Genomic DNA, 12829 nt, shown 5'->3' with positions numbered 1-12829 from the left:
CAGGTTCACGGTGCAAGCTCCAGGGATCGCAAGGGGTGTCGCACCCTTCCCCCAAATTTCACCGTGGCAGGCTCTTTGTTCTCTGGAAGCACTCTCATCTTTTCCGGATTCACAGTGTAATTTCTGGGGATCACGAGAAGTTGTGCCCTTCCCCCAACTTCCCCAATGCGGGCTCCAGGAACCCGCGAACACCCGTGCCCCTTCCTTGTTCATGGCTGTGCAGTCTGGGTCTTCCACAGAACCACATTCTCACTGGGTTGGGGGCATGGGTGCACAGCCAGGCCACCCTTGGTCGTGTAGGCTGGGGATACTCACCCTTCCCAGGGCTATGCGTGGGTGCTTGTAGCCCCTGTGTGACTGTATCCCAGTCTCACTCCCCTCTCTGTGCCTTCAAGCAACAAGGCCTTCCCTGTGCTGCTCAATCCTTGTTGCCCAGGGAGGGAGCAGTGACTCCGCTCTCCTGGGTGCCCTGAGGCAGACCGGGGAGCACCAGGCCTGGGGGCTGCAACCTCCCTGGTCCCAGTTCTAATCCCTGGGTCCTTGTTATCCTGAAGCAGTCTCCTTACCATCTGGTTTTTCAATGTCCGCTATAATTTTTGATGTCCTGTTTTCATCAATGTTTTGATATCCTAGGCCCCTTGCTTTGTTCCTCTGGAGATCCGCAAGTTTCTCTCCCCTGCATAGAGGAAGGGGATTACGCTCCCTCCAACAAAGCCACCATTTTCCAAGATGAGCTACATGCACTTGTTTAGTTTTGTTCAATGTCGACTGAATCAAAGTCAACTGCATAACTATCAGAATAGTGAGAAAGCCACTGACAAAATTAACTTTGACCAGTTCTCCACATGGCACCATTGCTATGCTTTAGTTTATCATATCACAAGATGATGATGATGGATGATAAACTCTCATTTTGGAAACATATCTTACAAGTTACAGGCCAATAAATTATTTGGCTTATTGTTTTTGCTCATAAAATTACCTGAACTACCTATTTTTTGTTTGCAGGAATGATGTGTCATAGAATCATAGGTACAATACAATAATAAGATCTAACATTCATATTTTACCTATGAAGTGTCTGAGAGCCAGCAAAGTGACAGAACTTGTACAAGGTGACACAATGTGTTGGAACAAAGACAAGAACCTAAAGTTCTCAATTTTCAAGTGAATATTCTTTAAAAATATTTAGAGTATTTTTAATAATGAATCCAACACAATATACACATTGCAGCAACTAAATCATCTCAAATTCTTACCTAAACTATTTTGCTTCTGTCATTAAAATAAAACACTAACTTAGTAAGTCCTCATCTCTGTTTTAATATCTCAAGTCAAATGTAACATGTGCATATAAGTAAATTAGCATAATAGAGAGATTTGACAGAAAACTAGTAATGGTGGGAAGGAAATCTCTTTCTTACAAGTTGCTTCTCAGACCACATGTCCCTGTCTGCAAGGTCAAAAAATTCAGTTATTTTAGCTTCAACAGATTTGACCACAAGTGGACACTTAACAGAAAGTAACTTCTATTGATTGGGCAGAGCAAATTACATTTTTTCAGTTGATAATTAAAACTAAGATGACAGTTGTTGGTGTTCTGAATTTCTAAGGTACTGCTGAGTAAACAGAAAGATGACATCATTTATTCAATTTTCAGTAAACGTTCACTGAGAGCCTGCTATGTGCTAGACATTCTTCTAAGCAATTAGTACACATCAGCATATGAAACAGTAAAGATCTAACCCTTGGGTGCTTATGATCTAGTGGGAGAAACAGATAATAAACCATTAACTTAATAAATGAGACATGAGACAATATATATGGAAAAGTGATAAATTGTATGAAAAAAGAAAACACAGACAGAATAAAGAGAGTTATGATTGCTAGAGTAGGGATGAAGTGAGTCACAATTTTAATTTGAGAAGATAACATTTGAGTAGAGACTGAAAGACATAGGAAAGGTTTACCTAAGCAAAAAATAATGGAACAAACTCCAGGCAGAGAGAACTCCTGACATGTTCCAGAAATATCAGCAAGTGGGCCAGAGTAACTGGAATAGAGAAGGCAAGCAGGAAAATCAGAATGATGAGACAGGGAGAAAATGAAGGACCAAAGCACATAAGACATTATATGCAAAATCATCATAAGATATTTATGATTTAAATTGTAATTATGGCACTGCAGAGAACAATATTTGGAAAAGAGAATAAAATACTCAGAGAGAGGCTAAGACTTTGTGACCCTAATGTGAGGAAGTTGCTGTGAGTCTTCCACATTTTTCCTCAATTTGTGTCTTTCAGATTACCCACTATTCTTCTATTAAACCCATTTATTCATCAGAGTTAGCTAGAGATTTATAAAAAGAGAACCTGGAGTAAACGCCATTAATTTTAAACAAACATGATAAAGACAGCTACTATGAAAGTGGGTTTTCCCCATTCAGTATACAGATATAAAAGTAGTATTTTACATAGGACAAAGCTCTTGAATAACACAAATGTGAATGATCTTTGAATGTTCAAAAAAGAGGTGTCTAATGTCTTATGTACATTTTAAAAATCACAGTTTGAATGGTGTTTTTCAAAATTAAATTAAAATGTGCTATTGACATGATAAATATGAATGTTTAATGCAACAGAAATTATGTAAACTAAAATAACACAGTTTCAGTGGTGGATTAGGAGTATGTTTAGGCAATTCTGATGCAGGATGGACTAACCTTTTGAAGCTAATGATGAAGAAGATACAATAAGACAACATAACTTAAAATCTGTATTCAGGCTGAAACAATAAAAATAAACACCAGGAAAATCCATAATTCCCAAAAGAAATAGGAAATCTACAAATAGTTGCCTTTTGAGATAAGAAAAAATTGAGCTCTCCCCAAAAAGACTTAAATAATTAAGTTAACTAGTTAACTGAGCCCTTGTTTATCTTTATTCATAATAAAGAATTAGGACCAGATGATCTTTAAGGTCATATTCCATACAGGTATCTACGTGACATCCAAACAGTTACCAACTGACTCACCAAAACCTGATGGGAAGGTGCTTCCCTGGAGCAATCATTAAGGACCAAACAAGTAAATACTCAAAGAACAGGAAATGGGTAGAATCTGGAAGTCAGGTGATGATGTTTTACTTGAAGAGCGTTTTAAATTCTAGAAGAGCCTAAGTACCCTGTAAGGTCAGAAACCCAGCAACTTAGAGGATTTCTTAATGTGCTGCTGAGGAATCTCAGACCTTCATGTTAAATAAAAAATAACTGGAAAATATAACCTTTACTTTTCAGTTCACAGATTTTTTGTAAGTTTTGAGGTAACTGCAAAGTAATATGAAACAAAACAAGACAAACACAAAACTTCCCACTACAATGAGTCAACTGTAACTCAGAGAGATTAGGCAGTCTCATTCGAGGTCATAGAATGAGAGGCACAGCTGGGATGTGAACTCCTGTCTCTGGACACTCATTGCACAGTTACTTTCCTTAAATTTGCACAGAAATTCCTTAGAGAATTTGGAAGTATGCACCTCACACAAATTCTGATCACCTGGTACAACTGCCCCTTAGCTGTGCTCCAACTCCATTTGGTTGATACTGAAGGGTTTTCAATGCAGAAGACAGAAAACTACACATCTTAAAACTGAAAAAAAAAACCACATAAAATTCTGGAATATAAAAATACAAAAGTCACAGAAGTAGGCAAAGATGAACATTAGTTGGAACCTCATCCTGAGCATTCAAATTAAATGAGTTCCCAGAGAATTGCTGAGAGACCACTCTGGGACTGAGTTTTGAAACCTCCCATCCTTTTTGGGCTGAGAAATTTGCATGTGCAATTACTACATTTGTATGCCTAATTACCCCACAGGAAGACAGATATGCCAATTGGCATTTGAAAGTGTGTTAACTGAGTACACAGAAGGGTGGTGCTTTAAAATGTTGTCCCTAAGAACCTAATCATTAAGAAGGGGTCATGTGAGTCAGAGTGGGGAAAGATAGTCCATTTGGAAGTGATTGGAGCGCAACCGGGTTGGAAGTACACAAGGAGGATTGATGGATGCACAAGCAGATGAAATACTGGGTTTTGGAAAAGTACTTTGGAAACCAGAAGAATCCACAGAGAAGGCATTTTAGGCATTCACTAATTGGATTAGTCATGATGTTTTCTGTGAATCCTAAGGAATTCATAAACTATAGATTAAAATCATCAAACAACTCTGGTCACAGAGGTGAGGAGGCTCTTTTCTTCAGCTAGTAAACATTTAATCCTGTGGATTATAAGTATGTTCAGCCTTCCTCTTCCTCCAAAGCAGGCTAGATATTAAATAAAAAGGGGTTTGAAGTATATGTCTTTTTTCTCTGCATTTTGTTAACAAAAATCCTGGCTTTAAATCCTTCACTGTAGTGTACAAAGATTGCCTGTTCTCCCAGAATTGTGTAATCTCCTCTCTGTAAGAAACAATGAGGTATAATTGGTTTCCTTGCTTCTCAAACCATTTCCTCAACTCAGGGTAATCCCATTTAGTAGTCTTCTCTCTCTGCTATCCAAAAATAAAAATTTGAAGATTCCTGAAGGGCCAGATGCAACTCTTGGAAAAATAACTGTTAGTCACTAGATTCCTTAGGATATAGGAGTAAAACAGGTTGGGGGCATAAACTCTAAAACAATGTGGGCTAGTGTCCAATACCTGATTGTAAATACTGACAAGCTCCACAGTTGAGTTCTTCTTGGACTTGTCAGATATCACTCTGAAGCTTATCTGGTTGTCTTTGGACTTTCCTAAGCAAGCTTTGGACACACTGTCTAACTGAATTTATTAACAATAGAAAGGGAGAAACTGAATGGTGTGTTAATACTTCTTGTCTTTGAAATACTCAAGGTATCATGTAAATACCTTTTTTAGTGGCTTTATGCAAATATCTTTTGTAATATATCCTCGCACAGACCGAAGGTATGTCTTCTAAAATAAGAACTCAACCGTACTTTACTTCTTACATCATCAAATCTTATCATCTAACTACAGTAATTAAACATAGTGAATTTAAAGGTCATAAAAATGTTGTTTTTCTAACTTCAAGTATTACCTGCCTTATCTCAAAAAAGAAAAGAAAAAGAAAAAAGTCTGAAACAGTATTGTATGCATAAATATTGTATTAGTACTTTGTTATAGGGGAAAAATGGAACAATGGACAGCACTGTTCTTGGGATTTATAGATTTAAAATCTACAAAAGTACTAATGGCTATCATGACTCACTCCTTCCAATACATGTTCGACTCAAATTCTATGAATACTTTTTACCATTCACATCTCATGTGTGAATCTCCACCTTCTTGACCACCACACTGAAGGTGGGCTTCCTGTCCAGACACTCTATCACTGCATATAGTTCTAGGTTTACCTAGTACTTTTTTGGCTCTAAAATTATCTTTCTTTTATTATTGTTTTGTCTATGCTCATCCAAACCACAAGAATAAGTTCCATAACAGTATAAACAGAGTTAATATATTTTTCTCTGCAATATCCTCATTACCTAGACTAAAGCCTGACACATTTTACTTCATAAATATCTGTTCAATGACTCCACTGACCATTTCATTAGGTAATTTGTAAAGCATTGTCTCACTGAGCCCTCAGCACAGCCTTAGAAAATACTGTAGAAGGAGGCTGAGATTCTGAGGCTAATACCATGTCCACATGTATAGGTAATAAATTGGGGAGTTGGGTTTAGTTCCTAGACCTCTCCTACTATGAATTGTTTCTTTCCACTACATGTTTGTTGTTGATTCTAATGTGACGTGTGTCGTAATTGTAAAGGTATCTTTAGATAAATACTTTATTGTGGCCAAGTAATAGTTATTTGCCCCAAAAAGGAAAGGTTTGGACTAGATACACTTTTAAGGGTCTCTGTTCACTGCTGAGGTCATGACTTTATTGCTCCTAAATTCTCTATGACAATTAACATTAATATTTTACATTTCTAAGGGATAAACATTCCTATTCAAGGCAAAAATATACACTTTGATTGTTTTCTAAATTAATTATATTTAAAGTAAGAGTTTTAATATAAATATTGTCTTACTATGTTAAATTTCATCAATTCAGAACTATTTGTTGAACATGATTAAAATAAAAATAAATTTTGTCAAAACTAGCAAACTAAGAAGGGCAATGAATCTAAAATGCTCACTATCAAATTTTTAAAATAAACTCTTACTGAAATTATATGAATATGAGTCTCTCTGTCTCTCTCTCTCTCTTGCTTTCTCTCTCTTGAGGAATTTTAGTTAAAATCAAATATAATCCTTTAAGGGCTATACTATTTTCTTCATTTTTTTAAGTATGCTTTGTCAACTCTATTGATATTTAAGTGATTGCAGTTTTTAAAGAATAGTTAGATTTAATATATCAAAATCTTGATTCTCTTGAGAATTTTAGTTGTTAAAAGAACTACCACAGCATAAACCAGTTTGTCCTTTGGCTTTAGATAAACTCTTGTGTAAAGGAAATATACAAATTTCAGTACAATCTTTGATACTTTATGAAGTCTGGAACAAGTTTTTAAAAGTAAATTTAAAGCAATTATTGATTTTTAAAAAGCTTACTTTATCCAAAAGTTTCTCTCTCTCTTGCTCATTTCCTCATGTAAAAGAATTTAACCAAAGAAAACCAGCATTCTAATTCAATTTCTCCTCCAAAGTATATAATTTTATTTCATCATAATGGCTGCTTTTATTTCCAGGGTCAGATTTTATTTAAATTTCAGTCCATTAGGAACAAAAACTTGCCATTTTCTGATAAACAAAATCAGCAGGGGAGCCTCTTCAAAGGAGAAATGTATTTCCATCGACCTTTGTTTTATTTGATCTAAATGACAGGTATACACCACTTTTCCTGTGTTTACTTTTAAAGAATCTGAAAAAACTGGGGTGACATTTTTAACAACAAAACTAGCAATCACCCTAGTAGTCCTGTGACAGGCAGATGGAAGAAATGATAAAAAGATGTAAGCCATTTCTTTAGACCACCAAAGAGGCTTAATATGAGTCATTAGTAGAGAACCGTTAATTTTCTTTTTTCCCTATTCTGACTGTTGTTTGTAGAAGTGCTCAACCTCTTACAAACTGGAACATTGGATTGTTTTTCCTTTCCTTTTCCTTTTTTTTCACTTTTATTTATATATATATACACACACATTTGTGTGTGTGTGTGTGTGTGTGTGTGTGTGTGTGTGGCTATTTTGCAAGAGGGAGGGAAAGCATTAACAGAAAGGAATTAAGGAATATATCATTACTTAGTTTGAGAAATCTGAATGATCTAGGTAACATTTTAGAGGCTATTAGGCTAAGCTTGATAATAGTTAATGAGAAGAATTAACACTAGTAAAACACTTTAAAGCTTTTAAAGGACTTTCTTAAACAGCATCTCATTTCTTAGACACCCTCACAAAAATTTTGAGTCACAGAAAGTCAATCATGTTGAAAATAAGGAACTAAAGTATAGGTCTTTTGATCCCAAATTCAAGACCATTTTAATTCATACAGACTAATAGAAAATATGTTGATATTCCAATCTAATAAGGATGGAATTATCTTCACTGCCCTCTCCAAGTTTGTTCTGCAAAACATCAGCTCTCTAGGAAGCTACAAGCTGTTGATTAGGGAAAATGAGGATTCATTCATAGATAGATAGATGGATAGATAGATAGATAGATAGATGATAGATAAATAGATAGATAGATAGATATGCATTGCTTCTTAAAGGTATAAGGACCAAAGAAACTTTACTTTGAAAATCCCTAAAGAATAACATTAAAGAAATCTCTTGATGAATGAATGCTGTAGCAGAATCCTTTACTCCTTTGGACCACTTTCTCCCAATGCCTACTCCAACTCTGTCAATATAGATGATATAGATACATAGATAAAGATGTGGAATCGATACCAAACAATAAATACTTACACATGTATGTGTATATACATATACACACACACACAATATGGCTATATAATTAAATATATATAGTATATATATATATACACATTACATATATTGATATATGCTTATACATGTGTATATATGTATTTTTTCCTCAGTGAAAAAATTCAAAGATTCATTGTGGGCTGACTTTTTTACAACCAAACTCAGATATGAAAATATTTCTCAGTCACTCTGATGTGACAATTAGCAATATATTTGAAAGCACTGTAAACCTTCATGAGTACTTTTCCAGCCAATAAAAATGTGTCAGTTAAAGTCATTGTTTGATTGACATGTTTGTTTTAAGAATCTATAGGGTGTTTTACCAGTTCTTTTTTATAATTATGTGAATTTTATTTAAAGCATGGTTTTTAATGTGACTAGGTGGTGACTTCTACAATATATAATAAATTATTAGCTTAATTATTTGAATCAAATTACTGAACAGATGGAAATTAAGTAAACCTCGCTCTATATATTATGTCACTAGAGTTCTCAAAAGACCAGTTCCAACCTCACTACATCTTAAAAAAAGGGCAGGTCAAATAATTTAATCCCATACCTGAGATAACTTCCCTATATACAGACTTTTCTTATTTTATTTATACTCATGGATGATGCAGAGATGATAGATGCCTTGTTTCTTGAGGACAGAATAGGGGAAATGGAGCCCTTGTAAAGGATTGTCAAGGCTTTCCCCAATTTGCAACTCTCCTCTTCAGAGCTGTCTTGTCATGCAAGAAATTATGAAGGCATTACACTAACAACTAGTATTTGATTTCTATTACATTATGTTTCCTACCATACATACAGATAGCACTTTAAATGTGAATAAATCTAACATTAAAGGTTTAGGGGAAGGTCTGGATGAAATTATGATATTTTCTTTCAGTTCCATAATGCTCATAAAACTGTGTTCAATGTTATATAGTAAGTCAGGCCATTACAACTTTTGAGCCATAAAATTCATGTTTTGAAACAGACTGTGAAAAGCAATCTGATAGAAAAATAAACTTTCTCTTAAAAGTTTATAGTGTGTTACAAACAGGAAAAATGGTATCCTTAAAAATATAAGCTAAAAATAATTTAGAATATATCACCAAGTATCTATACAAATTCATTGATGACCATTTCACAACCACAGATTTGTGGGGAAACCTACACAGTTTTGTCTTTAATGGTATGAAATATACTCTTGCTAGAAAGGCTATCCTAGTTAGGGTCAATGATAAACAAAAACTCTCCCGCATTCTGCCCCATCTTATTACCTTGTTTTTTCCAGCTGGGCCACAAAAACTAGATACCAGGTCAATAATGAAAATTGTATGAAGGTCATTTCTAATATTTCTACATAATTTGAAAAGATAATGTGGTTGTATTTTGACCTTTATAATAGCTTGCCACAGGAAACTGCTATAATCTTAAATATAGAAAAATTAAATCTAACAGAATCTAACATTTATTTCCAATAATATAAAACTTCAAGTAATATAATCCAGTAGTGCTGAACCAGGTATATAATTCTACCTGCCTCACTCCGTGCAAGGATACGTGGCAATGTCTGGAGACTATACACAACCAAAATAATAATTGTGTACTGTTACCAAAATCTAGTGAGTAGAGGTTAGAGATGCTACTGAACTTTCTACAGTGAAGAGGACAGCCCCCCCAACCAACAATTATCTGACCCAAAATGTCACTAGTTGTTGAGTGTGTTAAGGAACTGTGTCCTAAACAAAGATTACTGACAATGTAAATACTTACTTTTCCACAAAGAAAAGGTGTCTTGAGAAACAGTGCATCGATAGAGTAGAACATATGCACACAGATATCACCTCTCACACAAAATACCAATGAAATTTGCCTATAGAAAAGCTCAGGGGACAGGGAGAATGAAGTTTGATGGAGTACGGCCTAAAACTGGGCAACAACAGTGAGCCCTTGCTCACCACATGTAACGATCAAAGCGTCTTATTCTCTAGCCAAAATTAAGTCTAAACTTCAACAAACAAAATTTCCCCTACTTAATCTTAGGGAGTTCACATATTTCATGCTTATTATTTCCCCTCTCTAAAGTGGGAAATGCCTTCTATTCTTGCTGTACTTAGTTTACTGCCATTCACACTTTAGGGTTTTTAATGCAGTATGATAGATTTATTTTTAAATGCTTTGAGTTTGCTTTTTAATTTAATGATTTGTTACATTATTTACAGGCTAATTTACTGAACCTACATAAGATTAATTGCATGGTCTTTTAGGACATGTGACAAATCATTAAAAAGTGATAAAACCAGGCAACTGAAAAACAAATGGCTTGTGACATATGAATGCAATCCCCAGTACCATTCATTAATGAATGTTTTGGTAGGGTGCTGTAAGATCTAAAGCAATTCTAGATCAAAATTTAACATAGAATTACATGATATTTGAAAGTAAGATATCTGGATAATCCAATAGACCAGAACAGAGGAATAAATACACATTTATAAGTAGAGACACAAAAATTAATTTAAAAAAACACTACAGTGTTTATTGTCATATTTCTTATCAAAATAATTGATAAAACTGTCTTAGGGGAGCTTATTCATTTTCAATTTGAAAATTAAAAAATGTTAAGTGAGCTATTTTTTTGAAGACTAGCTTTTTATTTTTTATTAGATTTTATTTATTTATTTATTTTTTAGAGAGGGAAGGGAGGGAGAGAGAGAGAGAGAAACATCAATGTGCAGTTGCTGGGGGTTATGGCCTGCAACCCAGGAATGTACCCTGGCTGGGAATCGAACCTGGGACACCTTGGTTCCCAGCCCGTGCTCAATCCACTGAGCTACGCCAGCCAGGGCTAACAAGTGAGCTATTTTATCCAGCTTGTATTTTAGCATCTAGATAAGGTCCATGTTAATAAAAATGAAGGGTGTTCCAATAAAATTATATTCTACAAGAAATGTTTTGGGAAGAAAAGAGTATATTTTGCATATGGTTACATCATCTTATCTTCTAATTAAAGATGGAAAATATTCTGTAGGTAGTTTCCGGGACAGAAGGGGTCCATTTGCCTGCGTGCCTCACAACCCAATAAGATATAAACAGGAGTTTGGAGCCAAGAAAGTAAGAATTTAATAAGAAAATAGCACTATGCCCAAGGTAACAGGTAGCTCTTATTCAAAGACCAGGTTTCCCTAAGACTTCCAGGGGATGGACTATATAGGGAACACTATTAATCATAGTTATTAATAGAGTTAGATTTGTGGCCTCTACTGATTGGTTATTGCTAGGGTAGGGGGTAATTGACCTTTGCATTTGGTCTTGATTCTTGGGAACAGCCCTGCCTGGTTTCAGAAGCTGTAATCCCCCATGGTTAAGGCTGAATTAAAGACTTTGGGACCACAAACCACTTAGGAGACAAAGCTTATCTTCCTTGAAGGGGCACCACCTCTGCCTCCTTTCTCTTTACGCTGCTTGGCCCCGGAAAGATGACTGGTTAGCCGATGATGGATAAGATTTCTCAAAAGAGCGACGATCTAAGGCAGGGGCCCTCCGGGAAGGACTTGGGGGACTATAGAAAAAGGGAGTGATGTACCCTCATCCTTCAGCTTTGACATAGCCTGATTGCTCATTCTGCAAGAAGTCTCCTAATCTCTTGGCTGCCTTACTTCCCCTGCCTGACATAAGCTTGAAACAATGCCTTAAGCCAGAAACAATGCTGGAGGTGGGTGGGGCTCTCTGCCGGAAAGAGCAGGTTTCCTAGGGCAATCAGGCCTAAGAAAAAATGCATAAAATCCTATGAAGCCTACTTTGCTAATACCCTCAATTTAAATGATAAAGGTCCAAGCAGGAAGTGAGTTTGTTCCCCAAAGTTTTATGGCCCTTTAACTATCTGACCCTGACTCAGAACAAGTGCTCAGAGTTCTTTGAATGTTATCTATTGTTTAATCATTTCTGCCTGACAATGATTGATAAACTTTACATATACACCCTGTATTCCTGTGCAAATTAAACCCAATAAAAGCTTGTCAAGGCAAGGGTCAAGGCACTCTGAGGCTTTTCTCCTCTTGAGAGAGAAGCCACACCGTCCCTTTTCCTTCACAGAACTCGGTAGTCCATGTGAATTTGTCTCATCTCATCCATAACACCATGGACCCCAGGAGCCAGGATCCACGTCACTTGATGTCAACCATGGAATTGTTCTGTTCAGTTTCACAGGATTTGTTATGTGGGATTATTCTGCTTTCTTGGGTTCAAAGCTAAAACATAAGTGAGGCCAACATATTAAGTTTAGTTTTATTGAAAACTCTGTCTCAATAGTCAATAGACTTGGGACTTTGGTTCTAAGATTACTGGATGCTGACCAAATTCTCATTGTCCTGAGGACCTAATAATTAAGCAAGGGAGAGGGATGTGAGTGAGTTAGGGCCCTAGGTGAGGCCAGCTGAAGTCAAAGGAAAACAAATAAAAATAAAAGGCCATATTAATAAATTTCTGTGCAGTTACAGTAGTCTTCTGGCATGGTTCAGGTAATTATTTGGCTTTACTATGCTGGGGTAGGAAGAAGAATAACATATACTAATCTGTATGTTTAAATACTATTGCTATATTACTAGTTTTGTGGTTTTGTGTTCAAATATGTTTGAAGCAATACTTATAATACACATTTCTTAAACTTCTTCTAAGGATCTAATGGATTTAAAGTAGGGTAGCTATCTATCTCAATATGCCCAAGGCTGAGGGACTTAAACGAGATACCATGATTTTAGTACTAAAACTAGAAAAGCATTGGGTAGCATTAATGGTTTGTTACTCTAGTTAGAAGTTTCTTTGTACTAAGTATTATAGAAGATTCTTACCA

This window comes from Phyllostomus discolor, chromosome 4, assembly GCF_004126475.2.
Source record: "Phyllostomus discolor isolate MPI-MPIP mPhyDis1 chromosome 4, mPhyDis1.pri.v3, whole genome shotgun sequence".
Lineage (NCBI taxonomy): Eukaryota > Metazoa > Chordata > Mammalia > Chiroptera > Phyllostomidae > Phyllostomus > Phyllostomus discolor.
The sequence above is the reverse complement of the archived record's forward strand: the minus strand, read 5'-3'. Positions refer to the sequence as shown.